Raw genomic sequence first — 26,346 nt, 5'->3', positions numbered from 1 at the left:
ATTCCCTCCTATAGTTTTCTCAGCAATTCTGCATGAATTGGCTCAAGTTTCCACATCTTTCCCCTTTGATTGAACTCTCTCACACTTACTCCGAGCTTGGCCATATGATTTTGCACTAGCCAGGGAGGAGAGCAAACTGGATACTAGGAATAGCTTGAATGAATGCTTGTGTATTTTTTCTTCTATTCATTGGGAGAGCTTTGTTGGCTGTACAAGATCATGATAGCTGTCAGATCCCAGTCTACTACTGGGTGACTGCATGCCTGAGCAAGTCTAACCAAATTTACCAGATATGCAGAAGTGCTCAACTGATGCATAACCATGTAAGAAGCAATATATGTATTTTTTAAGTAATTAAGGTGAGAAGTGGTCTTTACTCAACCATATTTAATCAGGTGTAGTGATATTCCTTCTGCTGCACTCAGTTTTATTCCAGTCTTGATTAATGACTCTTAACCTGCTGCAGAGATATTATCCCTATTGCTCTGAGATGCCCTTTTACCATTTTGAAAATTCCCTTTGCATATCTTCTACTTGAAAGATTCTTTGCTCCGGGTCCCTAATTTTGTGTTTTGGGTTCCTTCTTCCTTTTAGTAGAGCTCATCCTTCAGGACCATCTTAAGAAATTGCTTTATATGGGTGCCAATCTCATGAGACTTATTCAACCTGCAAATACTGGATTTTTTTTTCTCATTTATATATGGTTTCTAATTCGATCAAGTAAAATGTTGCAGCTTTAATGTGATTATTAAGAATCTTCAAGCTGGGCACTGTGGCACACACTTGTAATCCCAGTGGCTCCACAGGCTGAGACAGGAGGATCTTGAGTTCAAAGCCAGCCTCAGTGACAGCAAGGGGCTAAGCATGTCAGTGAGACCCTGTCTCTAATAAAATACAAAATAAGGTTGGGAAAGTGGCTCAGTGGTTGAGTGCTCCTGAGTTCAATCCCAGGTACCCCCAAAAACCAAAAAACCAACAAAAATAACTTACTTCCAAAGTCATCGTGAAGGAATATGAAGACATTCAACTAGTTTTTATATTTTTTTTTTCACTTTTCTAAAGCCTTTCTTACTTTTTATTTTTGTTTAAAATTTCATGCCATATGCCTTGGTATCAGTTTTATTTTATTCATCTTATGAAATATTGTGTCATGGTTTAGATATGAGGTCTCCCCCAAAAGGTCACATGTGAGATAATGCAAGAAAGTTTAGAGGTGAAATGATTGACTAATGAGAGCCTTAACCTAATCAGCAAATTAATTCCCTGATGGGTTGTAACCATAGGCAGGTGGGGTATGGCAAGTGGAAGGGGATCATTTCAGGGTATTGGGGGTGCCTTTGGGGTTTATATTTTGTCCTTGGTGAGGACAGTGTCTCTCTATCTCTCCTTTCTGACCCACTTTCTTCCACCATGATGTTTTGCTATATCTCAGACCCTGAGAAATAGAGTCAGCCACTTATAGACTGAGACCTCAGAAACCATAAGACCAAATAAACTGTTCCTTTTCTAAAATTGTTCAGCAATGAAAAACTAACTAAAATACATTGATTGCTACTATTTGAAAGATGATGATTTTCAAAACCATTTTTTTTACATTATTCCTTTAATAATTTTTCTTCCTCGGTTTTCTCCCTCTAGAACCCTGAGTTTTAACATTAGACCTTCTGGATTTATTCTTTATTTTCCTTTCAGTTTTCTTTTTAAATTTCATTTTCTGGGAGAATTTTCAACTTTATATTTCAGTTTCTCCACTGGATCTAAAGTTATTTCTGCTATATTATATTACATATCTATAGGCTTTTTCTTATTTTCTCAATATTTCTTTTTAAAACACTCTGCTCTTAATAGATACTTCACTCCTTCTAGTTCTCTGAGGATACTGATAAGTCTTTAAAATGTTTTACTCCTTCCACTGATTTCTTTCTCACTGTTTCCTTCATTACTTTGTATTTTCTGAAGCCTCTGCGTTTCCTGGTAGAGGCATTCTTCCACTTTGATGATCCTTAAGTGTTCATTCATATTTAGACTCACATACTAGGAAGCAATGGATCACTGAAAATACAAGTAGATCTTGCTTATTTACCTCTTTCCTAAAGAGTGTCAGGTTCAGGACCAGACTGACTCCCTGCTGGTCTTACAGTTCTTTATACCTAATTACTGTTTTTCTCTAGTTGGTTTTTTCTCCTAGTGAAAAGTTCTTTAATTTTGTGATTGGAAATTATAAATTGGGAAGGTAATACTTTGTGGCAATCCAGAAGAGTAGACTTGAGAATCTCAGGACTTAATTTCCATACTTTCATGAATCCCTTTGTGTTTGGTAGGTTCCCACCATCCTCTGGCCCCTTAACACCACTCCTAGCTCTGGATTATGTCATAGACTTCATGTTTTCTCTTGTGAATCTATCTTTATAGTGAAAAATTTAGCCATCTGGGAAAAAGAGATAATTCTGTGACTTAAGGGTCACAAGAAAAGTTTTGTTTGCTTGTTTTTACTAGGGATTAAACCCAGGAGCGTTCTAACTCTGAGCTATATCCCCAGCCCTTTTTATTTTCTTTTGAAACCAGGTCTTGCTAAGTTCCCAGGTTGGCTTTGAACTTGTGATCTTCTTGTCTCAGCTTCCCACGTAGCTCAGATCGAAGGCCTGTATCACTGAGTCTGTCTCAAGAAAAGAATCTTGAGTATAATAACTGCTACTTATAATTATGTGCCATCATACCACTATCTTTAGGGTTTCATCTTTGGTCTCACTCCTGCAGGTGATCAAACTGATTTTCATTGGTCCTCTTCCTTCTGCAGTATCCCCTGGCCTGCCCTGTCAGTCATCATTGCTATTAACCTGCTTTTCAACAAAAACACTGACAATAATGTATACTTTCTATTACCCTTTTCTTTTTCATTGTCCCTATGAGTCTGTACTATTATTTTTAATTTTCTACTATTTTTGTAGCATTTGTGGAAGGTGTGCATCAAGTTAATGATTTTTATACCTCAAAGTCTAAAAAATATATGAAGCAGTTATGTTATAATCCATATTATTGTAGCTAAATAAAGTCAGACAAAAAATATTTTAAATATTTCTTTAAAATAGCACAGACCTTAGGAATAGTAATAACTATTTATCTAAAAGTACAGAAAATATATATTGCTTTAAATGATTTTGATTCATAGGAGAATAAAATTAAATAAATATTTCATTTGTCCTTAAATATACATATGTGTGTGTGTTTGTGTGTATAATGAATTAAGATGGATTAATTCTAGAAAAACAAACGTAAAAAATTCTTACCTGTTAACGTCAAACTTGCCCTCTATAAAGACAACATGTTAGCTTGGTCTGCAGGTATTATTTCCTAACAAATTTGGAAGTAGTGACTATTTTAACCTACTATTATCTTTATAAATAGTGTTTTCTCAGAACCTAAGTTAATGAGGTAAGGCTTGGTGATATGCTCATTAAAATTCTAAAAATAGAGCAAGTGATAAATGTGGTGTCAGAATTTCTAGGTGAGAGGAGAACCTGTAAAGCTAACAGTGATCAATGCCCAATTGCAGCATCACGACATGACATATTCATTTAATGAAACTCTTATCTGCTAATTAGTACCGTTTCTTGGATTAAGATTATTTTGCATTCAGTGAAAATTCTAGGACAATATTGACCTTTGTTTATAATTATTTGTCATTTGCTTAATTTCTTGAGTAACCTGACAGGGACTCCAACTTTCGAAACCATAAAGAGCTTCTGTTATAAATTCAAAAACAATGGGAACTATCTTTTCCATAAAAATTTACTGTGAATGATTATCTTAAAAGACACATCAATTCTTTCGGAAGATTTCCGTGAAGTAACACTGGTGCTAATGAATTTTGTTCTGCAATTCAGACTTTTATAAGTTCTATGAAGTTATTTAAAAAACACACTTGAAATCTGTTTCTTTTGAATTCTGTTTCTTTTGAATTCCATATATGCTGAGCAGGCAGGTGTTGCGAAGTTAGCTGTATAGCCAGGCTGACCCAGGCTTGGATACCAATCTGCTATATATTAAGTGTAAGATCTTAGGAGAATTAATCACTGAGAATCTGTATATTCATCTGTAGAATGGGGACAGTGCTACCTACCTCCTAAAAAACAGAATCTGCATGTAATATTGGGACAGTTGGACACATAAAGCACAGTGCTGAGCATGATGCAAATAATCACTATTGGTTTTCCTTTCTCTGTCAAAGAAACATAAAAAACAATGTTCCTGGGCTGGGGAGATAGCTTACTTGGTAGAGTGCTCACCTCACATGCACAAGGCCCTGGGTTCAATCCCCAGCACCACACGAAAAAAAAAAAAAAAAGAAAATGTTCTAACAATATGAATTGTAAAAGCAGAAGTTTTAATTGTTCTAAGTCAGAAATTCATATAAAACAATTTGTAATGAATTCAGTTCTTGATTCTACTTTTCTTCTGGAAAGATATTTTTTTTCTGATTTTATTAGTATTTAAATAAATTATTCTCACCAGTTAGTAGAGGGAATGGATATGTGTCAGAATCCACAGGCAAGCATTTTCAACTTTATCCTTGACATTCTAAACACAAAAGATTCTGAAGTATCAATATCTCCAGTCAAAATTTTACTGCTTCCGACCTATGAAGGAAAGTTCTGAAGCCCGATCTTTTAAGACATTTTGAAATCGCATGTCAAGAATGGAAGCACTTTAGAACCATATTTGCTTTCAATTATATTTGGATAATGACAGCCTTTTCCACTAATTTTATGATTTGTGACATTATATACTGTCAAACTTAATGTTATAATAAATGAGAAAAATCATGTCTGTTCATGATGTTTAGATTGTGTCACAGTGTTAAATTCACTCCCTTTTGTCAATGTGTAAATCATAGAATTTCTGAATTGGAGTATTTTATTTTTCCAACTGCTGCTACTAATACTAGTAGTAGTAATAATGAAAAACATTTATTGAATCATTACTATGCATTTAAACCATACAGTACTATGTTGCTAAACAACTTTACTTGTATAATTTACTCTAATCCTCCTAAACATTTGGGAATAATTCTTTGGAACGATCCAGTACTGCAATTCATTTTATCCATAAATTATCCCATTAACCCCACAGCTATCCTCTAATTTATTTAGAATATAAATATTCAAAAATGAATGACTGAAGCTATGTTATCCTAAATTTTTTTCTATTGGTCCTGGTTCCACCACCTCCAACTATAAAGAATATATTTAATCTGAAGTCCATTAATATATTTTCAATATTTGAGAATAATTTTATGTCTCATTATCCAGATTAATTTTTTTTTTTTGGTACTGGGGAATGAACTCAGGGGCATTCACTCACTGGGCCACTGAGCCACATCCCCAGCCCTATTTTGTATTTTATTTAGAGACAGGGTCTCACTGAGTTACTTAGTGCCTCGCTTTTGCTGAGTCTAGCTTTAAACTCTTGATCCTCCTACCTCAGCCTCTGAGCCACTGGAATTACATGCATGTGCCATCAAACCCAGCCAGATTAATATTTTTAATCCTTCTGAAGAAACAAGATTGTGACTTCTTTTTTTCATTTTGGTATTTCTCTTCTTGGTATTCTAAATTTTCTTTGTTTTCTTCTTATAGATGTTTCTTGGAATTGGACCCAACACTTTTCTACTCAGAAGCCAAGTATTTTCACCTCCCTAATGTAGAAGTTAGCTCAACTTTCCAATCTAATGCCATGTTAGCTTTTCAAGTTTCTGAACCACACAACTAAAACAAGTTGTGTTATCTATATCACCCTTCATAATCTCATGTTTTGCTAAAAATTTCAAGTGAAGATGTGTATGGGTATACATTTATAACATTAGCATTTCCAACATATATATAACCAATTACCATTTATATAAACTTTTAGTCAGCTTTATCATTGCTAAAGTACCTGACAAAAGCAACACAGAGAAAAAAAAAGTTTATTTTGGGTCATAATTTCAGAATTTCAGTAATGGTTAGCCTACTCCATAGCTTTAGACTCATGGTAGGGTAAAATATTATGGCATATGGCATGGGAGAGGAAAGCATTTGATAATATGGCAACCAAGAAAAGGAAAGGGAGAGGAAAAGGGAGAGAGTGAGCACACTGCTCATCAGTGACAAAATATGAACTCCAAAAAAACACCTCTAGTGACCTACTTTCCCAGCCACATCCTACCTGCCCAGAGTTATTTCAAGTTAATTCATAATAGTGGATTAATCCACTGATTAGGTTGTATCTCTCATAATCTATTAATTTCACCTCTGAAAATTCTTACATTGTCTTACACATGAGCTTTTGAAGAATGAAACATATCCAAAACAACAAATTTATAGAACTAATGAAAGCTACATACAATCTAAATTTTTATATATTTGCTTTTTGTGGTACTGAGGTTTGAACTCATAAACTCACACACATAAGGCAAGCACTCGGTCACTTTAAGCTTCATTAATATTTGCTTTGGATAATGTAGGCAGATGAAGCACATCAGACAGTAATGCCATCACCGATGTCATGTGACTTCAACATCTAGCAATTTAGCAACTAGTTGTAGCATAACTAAAAATATGCCAAAATAAATGGTAAACATAGCCTTGGGAAATTGAAAGTCAGGATTCTGCTTAATTTTACTTACATGAGTAAAGTTAAATGATATTCTAATCCAATTTTGTAAAGTATATATTAATACAATGTTTCTAATGGATGCAACACATAAATTAATTTTTAATTTTGAAGAATGGTCATGAGGATTCTTATTGCAAGTCTCTGCATGTGGGTAAAAGATTATGTTGGCAAAGGAACATTTGCATGGCTATGTAGAAACGGATGCATAAACTATTTAAAAATAATGTTTTCTTGGCTTTAGATGCTTTCATCATTTTTATCTCTGAACAATTTCCCAGGTTATTATAAAAGAAGATAAAGAGCCAACCAAATACTTGTTTCTTTTATAGAACAGTCAAATAACTACAAAGAAAATGTTCTATAAAGGCGTATTTTTGGCATATAAAATTGTATACTTTGGACAGAATTAGACGTTTAAACTTGATCTTTAACCCCACCCCCACTCCCATTGTTGAAAAAAGTGAATTTCCTAAAAAGAAAATGTGACCCTGGCATTTGTTTTTCTTTCGTTTATCCAAAGTATCTTTATTGGTTGGATGAAAATGTATTTATATTGTAAGTGAAGTATTTTCCTCCCTAATAAATGTATTTCCTTTGCAAAAGATCTGCTTTTATATTCTTCCTTTCAAGACTGCATTCTAACTTCAAAATGAGGTCCTTTCAGCATATTTCTTTCTGCTTTGTATAACACTGAATTTCCTCTCTGTTTCATGATTACTTCTTGACATATTGGTCAGTGGTTTTTCTATTATAATGTTGAAATTGTTAAAAATATCACTATATGTAAAACAAAATGCAAACTGATGGGGTAACATGCTGGAGTTGTCCAAATCCCATTGCTTTTCTTTTTACTTAAGTTTCCAACGTTGTCATTTTGTATTTATCCCTAAGAATACTCCTTTATATTCTTTAGGGAGTATGAAAATAAATTCTTTGGAAATTAGGAACGCTTAAATGTCTTTTTGTTAGTTGTCTTGATGTTGTTTATTTCTATTACTGTAGATCAGAGACCAAGAGCATTATCTCAGAAGTTAACAAGCATGAGACAGAGTTGAGAAATGGTGTCCATTTAAGAATTTTGAAGGTGTGTCATTAGCATACCTTATTTTACTTATCCATGTATTATCTTTACCCTGGTCTTTCTATTTTGGGTAAGTTGGCTTCTTCTATTTTATTGCTACTGACCAGCCATGTAAGAAGGGGTTTGTAGGAAAAAGTGAAGAACAGCCCAGTCACTGACTCAACCAACCTGTTTTGTCCCCCTTCAAATCCATTTGCCTCTTTTAACTTTTTTCTTTCTGAACCCTTTCCTTTGGTCATTACCTCAGATTCCAGGAATAAGAGGCTTGGTTGATAAGCATATTTATTATGACAAGGGAATAAAACTACTGCCAAGTGATGAAGGGCTACACAGAGCAGATTGCCCCAGAATAGAACTGTCCTTTAAGCAGGAGCAATTGCCCATAGGAGAACTGAGGCTTCCCCTCTAAATAGGAGCAATCATCTCAGGATGGGAATTGAATTTTCCCCTCAGGCAATGATGACCCTCACCAAGTTTTCAGACTTGGTCTGAGATAAAATTCAACCCTGCCAAAGCCTGACCCAAGATGACCTACTCTGCCAACTGTGCAATCCCCCAACATTTTGTTTACCCTGCCTTTGTTTACCTTTTCTATAGAACCTCAAAATTTCTCTCAGTCCTTTGAAGACAGATCTTTGCTCACTGTTCTTCTTGGCATAGCCACTCAGATTAAAATTCCTTTCCTGCCCCTTACCACTGCTCATCTCTTTGATTACTACATTGGGACAGATGGCCAAGCCCAGTCCATTGGGATCTCTGTGTCTGAGGTCTTTACCCAAGTACTCCAGTTTAACAGAAGTAATTTTGAATATCACATTGAAAAAATTCAGAAAATATATTTTTCTTTTAATGCTTTGTCCTCACTTCAAGTGGTCATGTGAACATTATGGGAGGTTCTGAAAGTGTTTATAGATTTAAAATACTTTTTCTTCATTCATTAACTTATTTATTTACTCAGTAAATGTTTACTAAACATGCTCACCATGTGTCAAGAATTATAACCAGGGAAAACAGATAAATAACACCTGTATTCTAAAAAGAATATCCTAAGAAATTTGTGAATATACAAGTAAAAAGAAATGATTTTTAAAACTTTGTAGTAAGTATGGTGATAAATATTTATTAAGTATTTATGAGAACACTAAAGTTAACTTTAACCATCTTTAGAAAACTGGAGAAAATCTTGGGATATAAAGTATCATAGTTGTTGACTCTCCATTGTTACTGGTGATTGGATAAGGGGATTAAGTCAGGAATTCTAGGCCAGGACAGCAATCTAATCCAAAAGCTTAAAAATATAAAACAGATTGGGATATTTCATCAACTTCAAGTATCATAATATTGTCACATCAAAGATGTCAGATAATGAGGGAAGAAGAAGCTAAATTGGTGGCCAAATATTCAAAAAAATGAAAAACTTCCTATGTGACTTTAAGAATTTTAGAATTAACCTGTACAGATAAAAAGAATAATTGAAATTTGTTAATTTGCCACTAAAGATAGGTAACTTTATCTTTTATATGGAGGAGGGGTTTTAGAGAAACTGGAATTTAAGGAGAACACTGAGGGTCCTTCAGCAATCATCTATTTTGAGTTTGGGGGGACTGAATGGTGTGCCATGTTAATTAAACTTTTTGAGCACTTCCTTCACATCAAGCAATAGCCTACCTCCTAAAATTACAAAGTTAAGAAACTCAAACATATTCCCTGCTCTCATGATTCATACAGAATAGTGAGGGAAGATTTTAACAGAGTAATCACACAAATCAGGAAGTGGCAAACTAGGGTTCTTCGGCCAAGTCAGTCCTGTGACTTTGCTATGTTTGAATTGTGTCCTTCAAAAAAGAGGTGTTGAAGTCCTCATTTCTAGTACCTCAGAATGTGACCTCATTTGGACCTAGGGCCTTTATAAAGGTAATCAAATTAAAAAGAGTCAATTAGGCTATGCCCTAACCCAACATAACTGGTGGCCTTATGAAAAAGGGAAATTTAAACAGAAAAACAGACAAGCGCAGAGGGAAAAACATGAGCAAGTAAAACATGGAGCGTGATAGGAAAGATGGTTCTATACTGTAAAGAATGTAGATGACTGCTGGCAAACACCAAAAACTAGAAGAACTAAGGAATGATTCTCCACCAGGCCTTTCAGAGAGAAGGCTTAAAAGAGGCAACTAGTATGTAACACTCCCATAACATTCCAAAATACATCTCAAAATTTTCCCCAAGTCTTCAAAGACTGGACTGGCATCAGAGAAAATCCTAAACAGAAATTAAGAGATACCAGGAAAAGGCTAAGTTCTATCAGACACACCTATGGCAAACTGATCAAGACATGTTGATCTGGCCACTGCAGTGGACCATGAGAAATGAAGTGATGCATAAGAGATGCCTGACACAATGTATTGAATGAGAAGTATTTGCATTGCAGTTGGAATGGACATGATACAAATGATGTGTTGTGAGAAGGGTTCGTAAAGATATAATAGAGAAGGTAACGTGAATGGAAGGAACAAATTTAGCTAGAGGCAAACTGAGCCTGAAGAGTGATGTATAGGCCAAAGAACATCATCTTTTGGGCATCATATCTAGAACTTTGTTCTTTTTTTAAATATTTTTTTTAGTTGTAGTTGGACCCAGTACCTTTGTTTTATTTATTTATTTTTATGCAGTGCTGATGATCGAACCCAGGGTCTTGCATGTACTAAGCAAGCACTCTACCACTGAGCCACAACCCAGCCCCTGGAACTTTGTTCTTAAGACCTAACCAATATCAAACCATCAGAGGGTTATAACTAAGAGTAAAAATCTGAAATAAGTTGGATTTTGGAGAGTAACCATTTGTTTCAAATACCTTGGACTTCAGCTAACCCTGGCAGCCCACTTAAGACAAATGGCTTGGAAAAAGGAAAGTGTGAACAGAAGAAAAAATTTACAAAGTTATCCAAGTGGTCTGGATGGTAGCTTGGTCTAGTTACAGGAATGGAGATGGACAGACATAGATTCAAGAGATACTTAGTATGTAGCAGGAAAAATGATGGTGCTTTGGTCATGAATTTGATTTTGGGGAAGTTGTAGTAGTTAAAAAAGAATGTGTCAAGAACGATGCACAAGCATTCATCTTGTGGAAATAGATAAATGTTGGTGCCAGTCATTGACAAGGAGACTGTAGGAAGAACCAGATTTAATATAGAAACTTGAGATGCCTTGAAGATATCTAAATCATGATGTCAACTAGGTAGGTGGACATATAAATTCTGGTGCTCAGAAGAACAGAATGGGCTTAAAAGAGAAATTTGGAAAAATTCAGTATAAATAAAATGATTCAAGCTGTATATGAAGTTGAAATTTACTGAAGTTCAGAATGAGAACAAAAGGCGGCCTAGGACAATCTTAAGGTTTAGATGTGAGGTGTCCTCCAAAGCCTCATGTGTAAGGCAATGTGAGAAGGTTCAGAGGAGAAATGATTGGGTTATGAGAGCCTTATCTCAATCAGTGCATTAATCCCTGAAAGGGATTAACTCAGTGGTACCTGCTAGCAGGTAGGATTTGGTGGAGGAAGTAGGCATTGGGGCATACCTTTGGTGTTTATATTTTGTATCTGGAAAGTGAGGTTTGTTCTCTCTCTCTCTCTCTCTCTCTCTCTCTCTCTCTCTCTCTCTCTCTCCTTATTGATAATCATATGAGACACTTTCCTCCACAACAGTCTTCCTCCATGATGTTCTGCCTCATCTTAAGCCTCCAGGAATAGAACCAGCTATCTGTGGATTGAGACCTCTGAAAACTTAAGCCCCCAAATAAATCTTCCTCCTGTACATTGTACTGGTCAGGTCTTAGCCACAGCAGTGAAAAAGCTGAGTAAAACAAACAATTCTTGAGAAATGCTGATATTGCTGACCAGACAGGGAAGGACATGTTAGAAAAGACATGGGTAATGAACACAGATCCAAGAAGTATTTATGACATAAGAGCAGTGAATACAGAAATTGATTAAAAGTGGAATGAACTAGAGATCAAGGCTATGAATGTGTAAATGATGTTTAAGAAGGAAAGAGATTGAGATTTGAACATTTGGGATTTGAGGCAACTGTGACACATTTAGGCATATATGTCTGGAAATGCTTTAACTAAGGTCAGCTTTTGTTAATGACCCTTTCAATGTGCTGCATTCCCAGCACATTCTAAGACAGGTTGTGAACTAATTATCAACTTTTAAAATCTACTGAGGCAGAGCAAGAATGCTGATACATGTTGAAAGTTACATGGACGAGGTTTATTGCTCACAGGTAAGGCATAATGAAAATCCAGAATGGTCCTGCAAGTCTCAGGAAAGCTGCCCAACAGGGGTGGAGCCTTCACTGCACATGGCCTACTTTCATCACAGCCCAGAGACCCTAAAAGGCAGCAGGCTTCCTGTTACATCCCTCAGGGGAAAGTGACATGCTAGGCTAATGCACTGAAAGGCACTGTGCTTCTGAGAAGGAGACAGAAGCAAAGCCTGGGCTTCTCTAGCCAGTCCCTTCCTATCTCAGGCTGCTGCATTCTCAGCACATTTTATAGTTTATTCTTGAAAACTGCAAGAATGAAAAGGGGGAGAACTGGTTCCACTTAAAGTCACACTCAAATGTCCTTCATTGGTTACTACTCTAAGCATTGGATTTATATTAAATATCAGAATAGATACTACTGTTGCCTCCATTTTAAATACGAGGAAATAGAGCCTCATGAATGTTGAGTAATTTGCTGCAAATTGCACAGCTACTAAGTAATAGAGTCGGTACGTAGGCCTGGGCAATCTGACTGAACAATGTTCTCTCTTAACTACCGTGTTAAATTGTTTTAATCCTATACATCCAAAAATAGGGTAAGACAGGCTGTGGAATATAAATTCAACAGCAGCCAATATAGATTGTTAAAATCACGAGAGAAGAGAAGGAAGAGGAAGCAGAGCAGGTGATAACTGGATCATGGGAGAAAAGGGCATTCATGCAGATGGCACAGTGTATTTTTTTTTAGTGACATAATACAATTTATTGGAGGAGTGCCAGGAAGACTAGAAAAGAATGACAAAAGTGAAAGCTCTAAGGAACATGCAGAAGCTTGTGAATAGATAGCCAATGCAGTTAGCAATGGCCAGTAGCATTAGGATAAATATGTTCATAGGCTATGGAAATCAGGACATCTCTAGTATCCTTTGAAAGTGTTGCTTGGAAACAGAAGGGAGACCTTTAGGGGGAGATATGAAGATAAGGGGAAGGAATGGACAATAAAATTACCAAATTATGTTATGAGCATATACTGCTATGTCATAATGAATCCCACTATTTTATATAATTATAACATACCAAATTTAAAAATGCTGCTTTGGGAAGGTAGTAGTGATAGAAGCAGAATGACCAGAGTTAAATGACTGAAAATAAGGAGAGACAGTAGCATTGACAAACATCCTTTCTTTTTTTTACATATTTGTATGAGGAGGCAAAAAGCTTGTTCAGGGTACATGGTTAGAAGAGACATTTTTTTGACAATGAAATCGATAATTACATGTGATTATAGGTTGCAAAAGGAACAACTAGCTAAGGGACTATACTGATGGAGCAAAGCTATGTGGGGTAGGGAGGAGATTTTGATATAAAAGGCTCTAATGAATCAATCATGTATGAGAAAGATCACATTTTTCTCTTAGCTTTTCAACTGAGTAATGGGGTAAGGGTGGAAACATTACAGATTAATTAAGTTAAAACAGAACGAACATCAAAGAGACTATGGTTTTGAGGTTGTATATTAAAAGTGAAGTTAGTGGAGGTTGAAATGGCTTGAGAGGTGAGGTACATTTCTGGCATAGTTGAAAGGAATGAAAGAGGGAGAAAAATAAAAATAAGTAAAATAACTATTGGGGTCAGTTAAGATTGTAATTATAATACTTGGCAATTTTATTGGTGCTGATCTATATATTGGTTTAGTTCTAATATAGCTGCAGGGTAGCATTCAGTAACATGGGATATTTCAGTGAAAAAAAAAAGGAAATTGTTGATTCAAAATACCCATGTGTGCAATTCTGTAGAAAAGCTGTAAATAAATAATAAAGCTTGAAGAGAATGCAAGATATTGTTGACCGGATATTTCAAATGCTCAATCATAGTTTTCAATACATAGAAAAGAGAAAGAGGAGCCACATGGGTATATTAGACTTGGATAAAATCCTGACAACCCTGAAACTGAAAATTTCTGAGTTTGATGAGCAAATCTACTGAGAATGATGTAGTCAAGCACCTGGAGTTGAAATGAGGGAAAGGGATATCTGTAGTCAGATTCCTTCAGTGCATTAATTCTGGCATTGAAGACATGAAAGACACAGGCATGGGCAATGGGTGGGTATCAGTTGTGGCTGAGTAAATACTGGAAGTTAAACACTCAGTTAAAAGTGTGTGAGTTTTGGTATTTGGGCTCATGATGTTCCTAAGAAGCTTCTGTTTCACAGGAGATCACCATCAGCCATCTACTGTAATTCTGCTGGAAGAGATTGCCTAATGCTATTCCTTCACTCATATGATGGTAGCTTTCTGACAACACCTTAATATTTTTGAGAGTCCTTACTACAAACAGAGAAAGAAATAAATAAGGACTATATTTTTGTAATAAATCTGCTGAAGGAAGAAGAGTATTATAGCAGGTTATGCAAACTGGTCAGTGTTAATAATATCTGGTAAAATTTAATGTTGGGAAGCCATCAAAAATGATCATCCCATCTTAGACAACTTGAGTAAATACTTCACCTAAAGATGAAAAATTACAATGGCATATAAGCATATAATTTTATAAAAATATGCATTTTACATGTACATTGAGTTAAATAATAGTTAATTTAATAGCTATTTGACCTTGGACATATTAATTAACTTTAAAATCCCAAGTTCCTCAATAATCAAATGAGGATAATAATATCTATCTAAGAATTGCTGTTAGAATGAGAAATAGGACCTATCTATCACATATAACTTTACTTATCAAATACACATGTTTATTCAAAACATTTATTTGAATTGGAAAAATAGTAGAACTTACTCTAGGACTATCACTTAAAACAAAGTATATACAATAAATATTGCTGAGGGCCATTACCAAGTAGGAATGACACATCGGAATTTCCTTGCCATGTTAAATGGACTTGCCTTGGAATTTCGCTGTTGACCTTGCATGTGTGTTTGAGAAAGGTGACCCTGCTCTATGACCAGGGTGGATCCAGGATTAGGGTGTATCCTGCAGTTTGAGGAAGTATCTAGCTCCTTGGGTTTAGGGCGTTCCCAGTTTAAGACCTTGGGTTTTAGGGAAGTTCGATATTGAGGATTATTGCTGCTGGAATTAGGGCGTTCCTGCTGCCTGAGCTCCCGTTGAGTTCTCGTGAGATTCAGAGAGCATTTTGGGAAAAAAGCCTCGTGGAGTAGGTGAATTGGGTGCCAGCAGAACTGGGATTGCGAGAGAACGTGTGTGGAGGCCGGTGTGAGTTCGGGAATAAAGAATTGCTGTTTGAATCTACAAAGCTGTGTGGTGGCTCGTGATTCTGTGCCAAGCATAGACATTGGCAAAATATATCTTGTTCTCTTTATTGCCAGACTATGGTGTATTAATTTATCAACTTTGTCTATAAAATCTAGACACATATGTATTCCCCTAACCTCTGTGTTCAGGAATCCTCTAGGCTTTAAAACATAATGAAATAATTTTCAGAAATTATTCTAATATGGTGATAAAATGTTTGAGTGGTGACAATACAATGAGGAGATATTGACAAACCTCCTTACATAATGAGGCAAACTGGAGGTGTCCTCAAATGTGGAAAATCCAATGGTGCTCCTCCTAAAAACGATTTTCTCCATCTACTGGCTCCTTCTGGTCACAAACCAAGCCTGTAAACTAGATTTGAATAGAGTTTAGAAATCAGGCTACATCTATGCTTAGATCCATTCCACCTTTCTTCCAAAATTTCCTTTTTAGGATCCAGCATTTTTTTTTCTTCTTATTTTGTTTTGCTTTGTTTTTTGACTCTCCATCATGAATGGATGTCTTCCATTTTTTAATAGTTTCATCTCAGACAAATGAGTTTGGATAGTTACTACAAATAGTTCTCCTTTAGAGACCCATACGTATTTATTTTTCTTACTTGAGTATAGTTCTGCCAAATTTCAGGCATTACAAACACAAATACCCATTCCGGTTCCCTGAGAAAGAAATGGTACTTTCTTCTTTAATTTTTTCCTGTTATGTCTTCACAGTTTAAAAATAAATGGAGGGATTTACTTGTAAAGTTTGCTTAAGGGGAAAAACAACAACAAAATCAAGCCTTTAGTGGAATGTTATCAATAACTATGTGGCATTGGTTTTAAGTCCAAAACCCTGATTAAGGTTTCTCACATTTTCTTCCAAGCAGACTATTTTGTTCTAAGAATATTGAAAGATAAACACAGTATCAGCAGAATGTATTGGTCTTTCAAAAGTGTTTATTTTTTTCTCCTGCTTCCCTCTACCTTAAACTTATCAACGGAAAAGAATGCATAGAAAGGGAAAAAAGCACCTACGAAAGCTTTCTAGAGATTTGGTTAGCTCAATCTTAGGAAGAAATAAGGTTCCAACAGAAGTGAATGTATCTGATCAGCTTTGTGGGGTTGCATGGTTTAAATACACAGTGTAATTCTTTCTATTGTAATTTGGAGTCGGAGATGATTTTTAAATCTCCTGCATCTTTGGGTGGTAATGCTCCATCCAAGTCCTATCCAAACATTTGAGTGTGTATATTGGAGAAAGGTAGACAAATATGATGAATGTTCATTGCAATCCAAGAAGGAAGCTAAAAACAGGACTTAATTAAGCAATCTTGTCAAACGACTGAAAACAGAGGGTTTTAACCAGAGGTCAATAAAAATATTCTAAGTAGTTTGTAGGCCAGCTAAAATTATCCAAAATTTTTATATTTTTATAAATATAAACTTTCCCTAGTGAAAGTTCTCTCAATCAAATTTCAAAAATGATTTTTGAATAGGATAAGATTAATAAGCTTTGGTAGGATGAAGTAAAGGATAGTGAAAAACTCTTGCACTGGACAGATCATCCTGAGCAGTAGCCATTCTTTAACAGTGGATCACCAGAAAGTGCTAGCAGCAGAGAAGAAATAGACTCCTAGTCCAGAATCTGAAAATAATGGTTTAATTTGTGACTGACCTTTTTCAAAACTTTGAAAGGACTGCAGAAAGGAAGAGAGAGAAGCTAGATGTTTTAATGTGTTTACATATTCGAAGATATGAGGAAACAGGATAAATGAAAATATGCAAATGAAGAAGGTGATACTATGACAAACAGTAGCATTGGATAGTTTTTGGCAATTTGGTTCAAAAGTAAATTCTAGTAAATTTTATACCACATTTTCAGGGAGACTTAATTCTCTAAATTATAGAAATATACAATTTTTTTAGTCCCCAATTTTTTAATGTAATCACAAATAATCTGACCCTGAAGTCCCAAAGTGGAATACATTTAGTAAGTTAAGTTTTACAACAAATGTCTAAAATGGGTGATCACGATTAAAATTTTACTTTACACAGGACAGACTTTAGTTGTGGATTAACTAGCCCGTTGCTAAAAATAATTGTACCAGGGTAAAGCTTTTTGAGAAATGTTTCATAATGACTGACCAACAATATACTCATTATTTCCTGTAAACTCCATGTGAAATGAAAGACCTCATTTATCCTTGTAACATTGCATGTTTGTTTTCCTGTGATGTAGAAAATTAAGGAAACATAGAATTAAAAGCTTGAAATAGGAATGAAAATTATGTTAAAAATTCAAGGAAAAAAATGAAGCAAACCATACATACAGCATGAAAAAACTCACCTGAAAATCTTCAAAATACTCTAAACTTATTAGTATCAAATTAATTTAGCTTAAGTAGCATAAGCAGATCAATTTATGCTAATTATGGCTATTCATAATATGATAGTTGTTTTATATGTTTTAATTTGTGAATTCTATTCAGTAAAATTGACAAAAGATAGAATTTAGCTTTCAATTTTGCTATTTTCCTAGAAAAAAAATTTACCCCTAATTTTTCTTTGGAAACCCTGACATTTTTTCCTACTAAGATCTCATTTCTCTACTTGGTACTAAGCCCTTAAATGTGCAAATAAAATGTCACTACTAGAGAATGTTTTTCAAATGTTTTGAATTGTCTAGTGTATAATCAGATGCCCATTTGATAGTTTCATTCTACAGGGACATATTTGTAAAAGGATGGGTAATGATCCTTCATTTTTTATCATTTTCTTCATGTGAATGGAGAGTTCTATTAGAAATAGAAACTGTGTTTGTATCTTTGTCTGCAAGTGTGGTGTGTTTGAGGAGAGCAGTCATAGCAAGAAATCAGAGAGCTAATTATAAATCATTTATTAAAGCTCTGTCAATCAGAAGAGGTAATTTTTTTTTAACCAGTGGTAATTCCTATGTTTTCCTCAAGTGGAAAAGGCTTCCTGATAACAAAGACCAAATAAACAAACATTATGAATAGATACATGAATTATTAAATATATTTTGAAAAAGAAAAAATGAGTAAAGGATGTTAATATGCTTATCAATTGCTGTGGTCTCCTGGTGTCATTCATAAGTCATAACATAGATCAGGGGTCACTGAGGATCTCTAAATATGGAACCACAATTAGTGATTTTTCTCTAAATTTTTTTTCTGATTTTCAAAATGAGAATAATTAAATAGTGTAAAGAATTCTATAATCTATGAGGCTATGAATAATAGATTTTATGAAGAGATGAGTAAGGAAGTTATGAAGAGAAACTTAACCTGAAATGAGACCAAAGAAATTTAAGAGGACTTCATTCAGCTAAAAAGATCAAAGCTAGCTCAATAGTATTTATTTAGTATTCTTTTCTCATACATAGGTTCAGGCTGCTGGGTGGGCATGAGGAAGGCCTATACACCACATAGTCATTTTAGGATCCAATCTGTTGAAGGGTTTGTTAAAATCAGGGCACTACTTCCTCACTCACTCTTAAAGTAAGATAAAAATAAAAGAAAGGAAGACCATAGAGAGTTCTGGGCCAGGACAGAAAGGAGCATTTATCAACTCCACCATTATAATTGGTCCAACCCCCATGGGAGGGCTGCATTTAACTACACAGGAGAGATGTAACCTCTCGGTGTGCTCAGAAAGAAAGAGAAATGAGTTAGGAAAAGAGCGACCCTACATATTCCACACATGTGGGTAAATAGGAAGTTTGTTTGTTTGTTTGTATTAATCATTAGGCTTTTTTAAATAAAAGAGTTTCTTACTTCAGTAAGCATTTGGACATTTGGAGAAAATGCAGATTGCAACTCATATTTGATTCAGAGTCTGAGGTCTAACAGATTCCCAGGTAATGCTGATGTTGTTGGTCCAAAGAGCTTAGGACAATAAAAATAGTCTATTTGGTCATTGTGTGAAAACAAATTCTAGCCAAGAGAAATTGGACTTCTTGAGATGAAATGTAATCCCTTTAGTCATCTCAGTCTTTTCCTTAGGATTCAAAATTCTCTCTTTGTGTCTTGATTTTGCTAAGGAAACTGAATGCACTAATACATAGTTGTACCAAAGCTCACAGAAATCTGCATATTTATGAGATAATATCTAGAAATATATTAGTTATTATATTGCTATTAAATTGTCATTGGCTGGAAGTTAAGCATGTTCGATTGGAAAGGAAGTATAGAGTGTTCCTTCAAGATTCTAAAAACCTGTGCAAAGAAGAGGAAGTCTTTCTGTTATATAGAATATTATTTTTGTCATTGTTTCCATTATTCCATTTTGACATTTTCTATTGAGGCTAAGAACATTCCAACTATAGGATACACAGAATCAGCTTTAGCTTTGTAAAATACTTACTGTGACAGAGAACTAAAGAAATTATATATATATATATATATATATATATATATATATATTTGTATATATATGTTTTTATACATATATATTTATATATATTCACACTCCCCTATATTTACCCACTGCTACAGCAGAAGGTATTATGATATCTATAAGATTTATGCTCAGATGAGCCCAGGTCCTGAAAGGATTGTAAGGATTTCCCTTATTAATCACATCTAACCTGTGTCTTTCTCTATTTTGGAATAAATAAATACCCACTTTATGCGTTTAGCTGAAGCCATGAAGCCCAGGTTGTCACAGTATTTGTTGATTCTGATTTCTTCATTTATTTATTCTTGTTGATTTTCACTCTAGAAAGACTTAAAATTAGCTAAAGAAAAGAATTGAGAAGGAAGTAAAGGACAAAATGAGGAACTGTAGCCTTCTATAGATGACTTTCCCATTTAACTTAGGAAGCCATTTCGTAGTATTTGCAACAATGCAAATCAAGAATTGAGTATTTTCTCCATGGGAAAAAAAAAGAGCAAAAAAATAGACAAAAGTCAAAGAGAATTGATGTCTATTCTTATTTTTAATCTTTGTTAGACTTTTCCAATTAGTTAAAATGAGTGCTACGTGAAAGAAGTGCTAAATAGGGGATCTTGAATGATTATATCAAAAACCCAGTACTTTCTCGTCCCACTATTGTCCAAAAAAACTTATGAAATAGCCTTTATGAATTATGTAATAGCATTATGCAATGTTATCAGCACACAGAATTCATTTAAAATTTTGAACAAACAGTTGGTTTTTGTTGGTAGCATTATCAGGATTATTCAAGCCAATGGAAAATTTTATTTAAATATATACAAAATCATCTCTATCATTTGTCAACTAGATGTCGTTTAGTAGCATCTTGACACTAATAATACAGTATAATAGTTAATCTAATTTTGTCCATAAGTAACTGATAAAGATGAACTAGACTTGATTATATTATTCCAATTTAATTGATGAGAAAGGAAGATCATGTGGATGAATTAACACAATACTATGGAATACTGTCAGTAGAAGAGAGTACTGATTTGTTTACGGATTCTGAGCTCAACTCACATTAAAATTAAGTTGATTAGATCAAAATGAAATTTAATCTTTGATTCTCTTTTGTTAATTAGGTATATGTTCTTTAATTATATGAAGTAATATATTTTTAGGATTCTAAAACAGAGTACAGGAAAGTAATTAGTAAAACAGTGATAGTTAAAATTTCTTCTGTGCTACCTTATCTATCAGTCAAAATTTTATTCTATTCCCTAGATTTATTTGTTATTAACATTTTTTTGCATGCATACCTTTAGGAATTTTCTGCGCATATCTACATGTATTGATATTCTTAACAATTTCTAATAACAAATCCAGTGTTTGACAGTACAAATTGTGTAAGTTATATGGTTTAATGGTCATGTTCATGACTAAACTCCAGCTAATTCTTTTAAATTTAAGAGAACATTGTTGTAAAGAAGACTTTTGGTTTTGATTTGTTTCACATAAGTTTAATTTTAAGGTTATTATTAATATAAGAAAGCTACATTGCTATAGGTATTCTTGCATCATATACATAAAATCACATACACATATTCCCTTGTCTGTGCAGGAACAACTCTCATTTCAGTTTTTTAAAATCATAAAAACCATTGAAGTATGTGAATTCCCTAATCACATTTCTCTTCTGGTATGCTTTGTTGCTGAAAGGTAGCAGATGCTGGGCTCATTGTCCAAATTACTATATGTAGTGCTGTGTGGAGTGCAGTCACAATTAAATCAAATCTCATCCAAATACATCCTAAAAATGTTGGTTTGACCCCTAATTAGTTGCTGCATGTCCATGAACCACCCAGTGAGGCCTTAGGGCTCACAGAGAGGCATTATTCTTTCTTAGCAAGCCTTTCCCTACCTCCTTAGCAGACAGATGAGCCTCTTATCAGAAGGAACAGATGGCAGCATGAGTCTGTTTGAAATTGCAGACATGCACTTGGAGAACAGTTCCTAGAATTTTTTTTTTGTTAGAGTGTATTACATAGAAGGACAATTGGTGTGAGAAGCCTAGGGGGGGAAAAAAAAAAAACTACTGAGTTTTTGGCTCAGAAATGCTTCTGGGGCTTTGCTTCAACAGTTCTGCAATGTTGGGATTGAAAATGAGACAGCTTATTGGCCCTTGGTATTCTGATATGTGGAACACTGATAACCATTTTAGATTTAAGAATTCCTGAACTTGGCACCAATCTGTGGCCCCAGAGTAATTTATTAAAGCAGGCTTTAAACAGTTTATGAGTACTTTCGTATTTGGAATCCCATTTAATTCTCAGGACAAAACATTCCTTTTAAAGTCTTTTTTTACACATACACAGAATCACAGAAGTAAAGTGGCTTATTCTAGGACCTATAGCTGACAAATAGCAAATCCCCAAATTAGAAGTACTGGTCGAGATGTACCAAAATGCTGAAGTTCAAGATGTGAGTACATAATAATGACTGTGTGAATTGTTGTGGTAGATAGCTTCAGTCCATGAATCACCCAGCGAGGTAGTTCATAATGTCTTATTATAAAATTATTTCAAGGAAGGAATTGCATCAATCCAAGGATTTTGGGTAGCATCCCTGAGGCAGGACCTCAGAAACAAATTTTACCTTAGAATTTCCAAAAAGAGTATAGTCCTGACAAAATGTTGATTTTAATCTGGTGATTTATGTCAAACTTCTTCTTACAGAACTATTTATTTATATTGCTTAACTCATCAATTTTATGATTTTTTTTGCATCATTGAACTAATAGGGAAATGTTGTGGAAATTAGATTGGCTAGATAGATAAATAGATGGATAGATAAATTATCTAGCATACTGTAGAAATTCAATAAGTAATAATTAGTATTTTAAATCAAGTTTTATATTCTTTGTCCACTAAAGTATTTTTAACCAATTTAGTTTGCTATGAAGTGAGATAATAGTTTCTTCTCTGAAATATGTAGAAATAAAGTTTTTCATATTAACTGACAATTCTTATTTATTTTTACATTCTACATTTCAAAAGTTATATAGTAAAGTTTAAAAATATAATGCTTACATATTGATTTAATTTCCTTTGATATATATCCAGAATTAGGATTGTTCAATTACATGGTAGTTCTTTCTCATTTATTGAAGAACCACCATAATATTTTTCCATAATGTCTGTACTACCTTACATTCCCACCAAAGTGTGTAAGAGTTGTCATTTTTGTGTCCTTTTTATTTTAGCCATTCTAATTGTGTTAAAGTGATATTTCATTATAGTTTTGATTTGCATTTCCCTAATTATATGTTGAATCAGTTTTCATCTGCATTCCTATATTTACAGGATCCATTCACAATAGCCAATATATAGAATAAAGCTGGGTCAATCAATGGGTAAGTAGATAGAAAAACACAGCATATAGACACACTGAAATATTACTCAGTCATAGAAAATGAAATCCTGTAATTTGCAGCAATAGATAAACCTGGAAATAGTAGATTATATGAAAGAAGCTGGATGTAAAATGCATGATCTCATCATATTCAGAAATTAAAGAAGCTGATTTCATAGTCATGGAGAGAATAATAGTGGTGACCAGAGACTGAGGAGGGTAGGGGAGGAAGGAATGAGGAGAATTGGTTTAATAGGTATGAAGTTATAGTTAGATATGAGGAATAGGTTATGGTGTTCTTTTGCAGGTTGGGATGTCTGTGGTTAACAATATTGTAATGAGTATTTCAAATAGGTGGGAAAGGTGATTTTGAATGTTCTCAGCATAAAAAAAAATGATAAACATTTGAGGCGATGGATATGATAAAAACCTGATTTTTTTATTAAAATGTATTAATTGTTCTAGCAAATGGGTTTAACTGTGACATTTCCACGAATGCATGTATTATGCATGAATCATGTCCATCCTCTCTTCTGTGCTCTTTGACCCCCTCTTCTTTCCCTCCCTCCCCAGACCATTTCCCAGTTTCTCTTCCACTTTTAAGTTATCTTTTTGTTTATTTATTTATTTGGAATTTGTACATGAAAGAAGACATTTGGTACTTGTCTTTCTGTGTATGACTTATTTCCCCCAGCACAAAGTCCAATCCAGTCTCATCCATTTTCTTGAAATTGAGAGGAATTTATTCTTCATAGATGAATAATGCCCCTTTGTGTATATGTACCATATTTTCTTTATGCCCTCTTCTCTTTCTGGGTACCTAGGCTGATCCCATAACTTGGGTATTTTTAAATAATGCCACAAGCATCATGATAATGCAAGTTCCATTTTTTTTTTTTTTTGTAGGCTGAGTTTATTTTCTTTGCATATATATCCAGGAGTGATACAACTGGACCGTGTTACCATGTGATCTGGAGGGAATCTCCAGACAGTTTTCCACACTGGATGTATGAATTTCCATTCCCAATATGAATATAAGGGCCTTCTTTTCCACATCCTTGCCAGAATTTGTTATTTTTTATTTGACATTAGCTTTTGTGACTGGGGTGGTGGAGGTAGAATCCCAATGTAGTTTTGATTTGCTTTTCACTGATACCTAACGATACTGAGTATTTTTTCATATATTTATTGGTAATTTGTACTTTGGTTTAGAAGTTTCTATTCAGATTGTTGGCCTATGTTTTTGACTGGAATTTTTTGTTGTTGTTGATGTTAAGTTTTTTTGAGTTTATATTCTGTGTGTTAATCCTCAGGTCAATAGGCGGCAAACAAAAACAAAAACAAAAACAAAAATAAAAACAAATTCTCTCGTTCTGTAGGTGTTTCTTCACTCTGTTGATTGTTTCCATAGCTGTGCAAAAGCTTTTTAATTTGTTGCCACCCCATTTGTCAATTCATGTTTCTGTTACCTGGGCTACGGGGGTCCTCTCCAGGAAATTAGTGCCTGTGCCTGAAGCTTTAAGGAGTTCCCCTGTGTTTTCTTCCATCAGTTTCAAAGTTTCAAGTCTTACCTAAGTTCTTTGATCCATTGAGTTGGATTTGTATAAAGGGTGAGAGAGCCTAATTTCAGTCTTCTATGCGTTGATACCCAGTTTTTCCCGTACCATTGTTGAAGAGAGAAAACCTGATTTGATTAGTACACAGGGTATACATGTAATGAAACACTACACTCTACCCAATAACTATGTGAAATTATTATGTATCAATTAAAAACTATACAAATTTCTTAAAATATTAACATTGATTTTTTTATGGACTTTGGAATGGAGTATAATCAGCATGATCTAACATTTGATGATTATTTGGGTCTATTTTTACTATAAAGATGAACTTCTAGACAAAACAGTTTAGCTAAGACTGAGTCTGATTAACCTTACACTGAATGGCCCCACACTATTAAGTTTGTATACTTAGATATTGGTAAAAAAAAAAGCTGTATTTATCTATTAGTGATTTTATGAAACCTAAGTAGTATACTCGATTTTACAGTTCTTTTGCTGCTTTTACGTTATTGGATTTAAGATAACCACAGGTAGCAATTTTCTTTTTCATTTAAAGTAAAGAGCATAGGACGTGAGTAAAAACTTTCTAGAAAGTGTTCCCTATAAATAAAGGCACTAGCCCATGCACTTTGGTTCACAGATGTTTGTGTTATTAGAAAATTTTGCGGCAAACTTCTAGGAACCTGGTTTTATTTACTGTTGCTGAGGTTTCCCGTAGCCAAGCATGGATAAATTCTGATTGATTCTTCTCTACTTAAACAACTTTACTTAAACATAGCTTACAGTAGCCAGAAACCTTGCCTGAATTTTATTGGTTTTAACCAGATGTACTGCAGACTGTGAATCCTATACCTCTAGACTCAAAATCTAAAACATCATCCTTTTATAGAAACTCCTTAGCTCACTTTCCTGAACTACCACATTCTCTCTCCTCAATTTTTGTCAGTGAAGGGTTCTCAGGTTAAAATCTGCTCTATGCTCTATGACTGAAAAAACTTCCTTTTCTTCAAACGCACGTTTATAAGCTTCCCAGGTAGTCAAATTTATCTAATTCTTGCTTTTGCTCTTTTCTGAATTTCAAGGTCTCCAAAATAATATACTTCTTCAAAGTTAAAACTTTCATAAAATTCTAGAAATTCTATTCTGGAAAAAATAGAGTGAACAATGGAAAAAATAGATTATGACCAAAACATAATCATAAATAAAGCAGTAAAATTTTAAAGAAAATGAGACCAAAGTGTCTTGGACTTAGTGAACATGGTTTTAACTTACAATGATTGAATGCCAAAACCATGCATTCTGTGATTGTACACATTATGTTCATGGAGTTATAATAGCTGTAATGTTTTCAAGTTTCTTTGAATCCTCCTGTCAAAATTATAATTGTAGCTATGTTTAACCAAGTTAAAGGGTTTAGGAAACTGAAGTGAGTTTCACCAAAGGCTATATCCCAATCTTTATTATTTTGAAAACTTTGTACAATTCTGAAAATACCAATACCCTATTTATATTATGTAAAATGAGGATAGAATGTGATAAAACTGCTTTCAAAGATGGACATCACTTCATGATATTTTACTTTATGTCTTTTAAAAGAAGAGACTGAACTATAGACGAAAGAAAACATCTATCTGAACTTGAACGACTTCTGCTACATTTCATTTACTTCACATAAAAAGACTAACCATGCTCACTCACCCAC

The sequence above is a fragment of the Spermophilus citellus genome (assembly GCF_964194105.1).
Source record: "Spermophilus citellus genome assembly, chromosome: 12".
In the NCBI taxonomy this organism is placed as follows: Eukaryota; Metazoa; Chordata; class Mammalia; order Rodentia; family Sciuridae; genus Spermophilus; species Spermophilus citellus.
The sequence above is the reverse complement of the archived record's forward strand: the minus strand, read 5'-3'. Positions refer to the sequence as shown.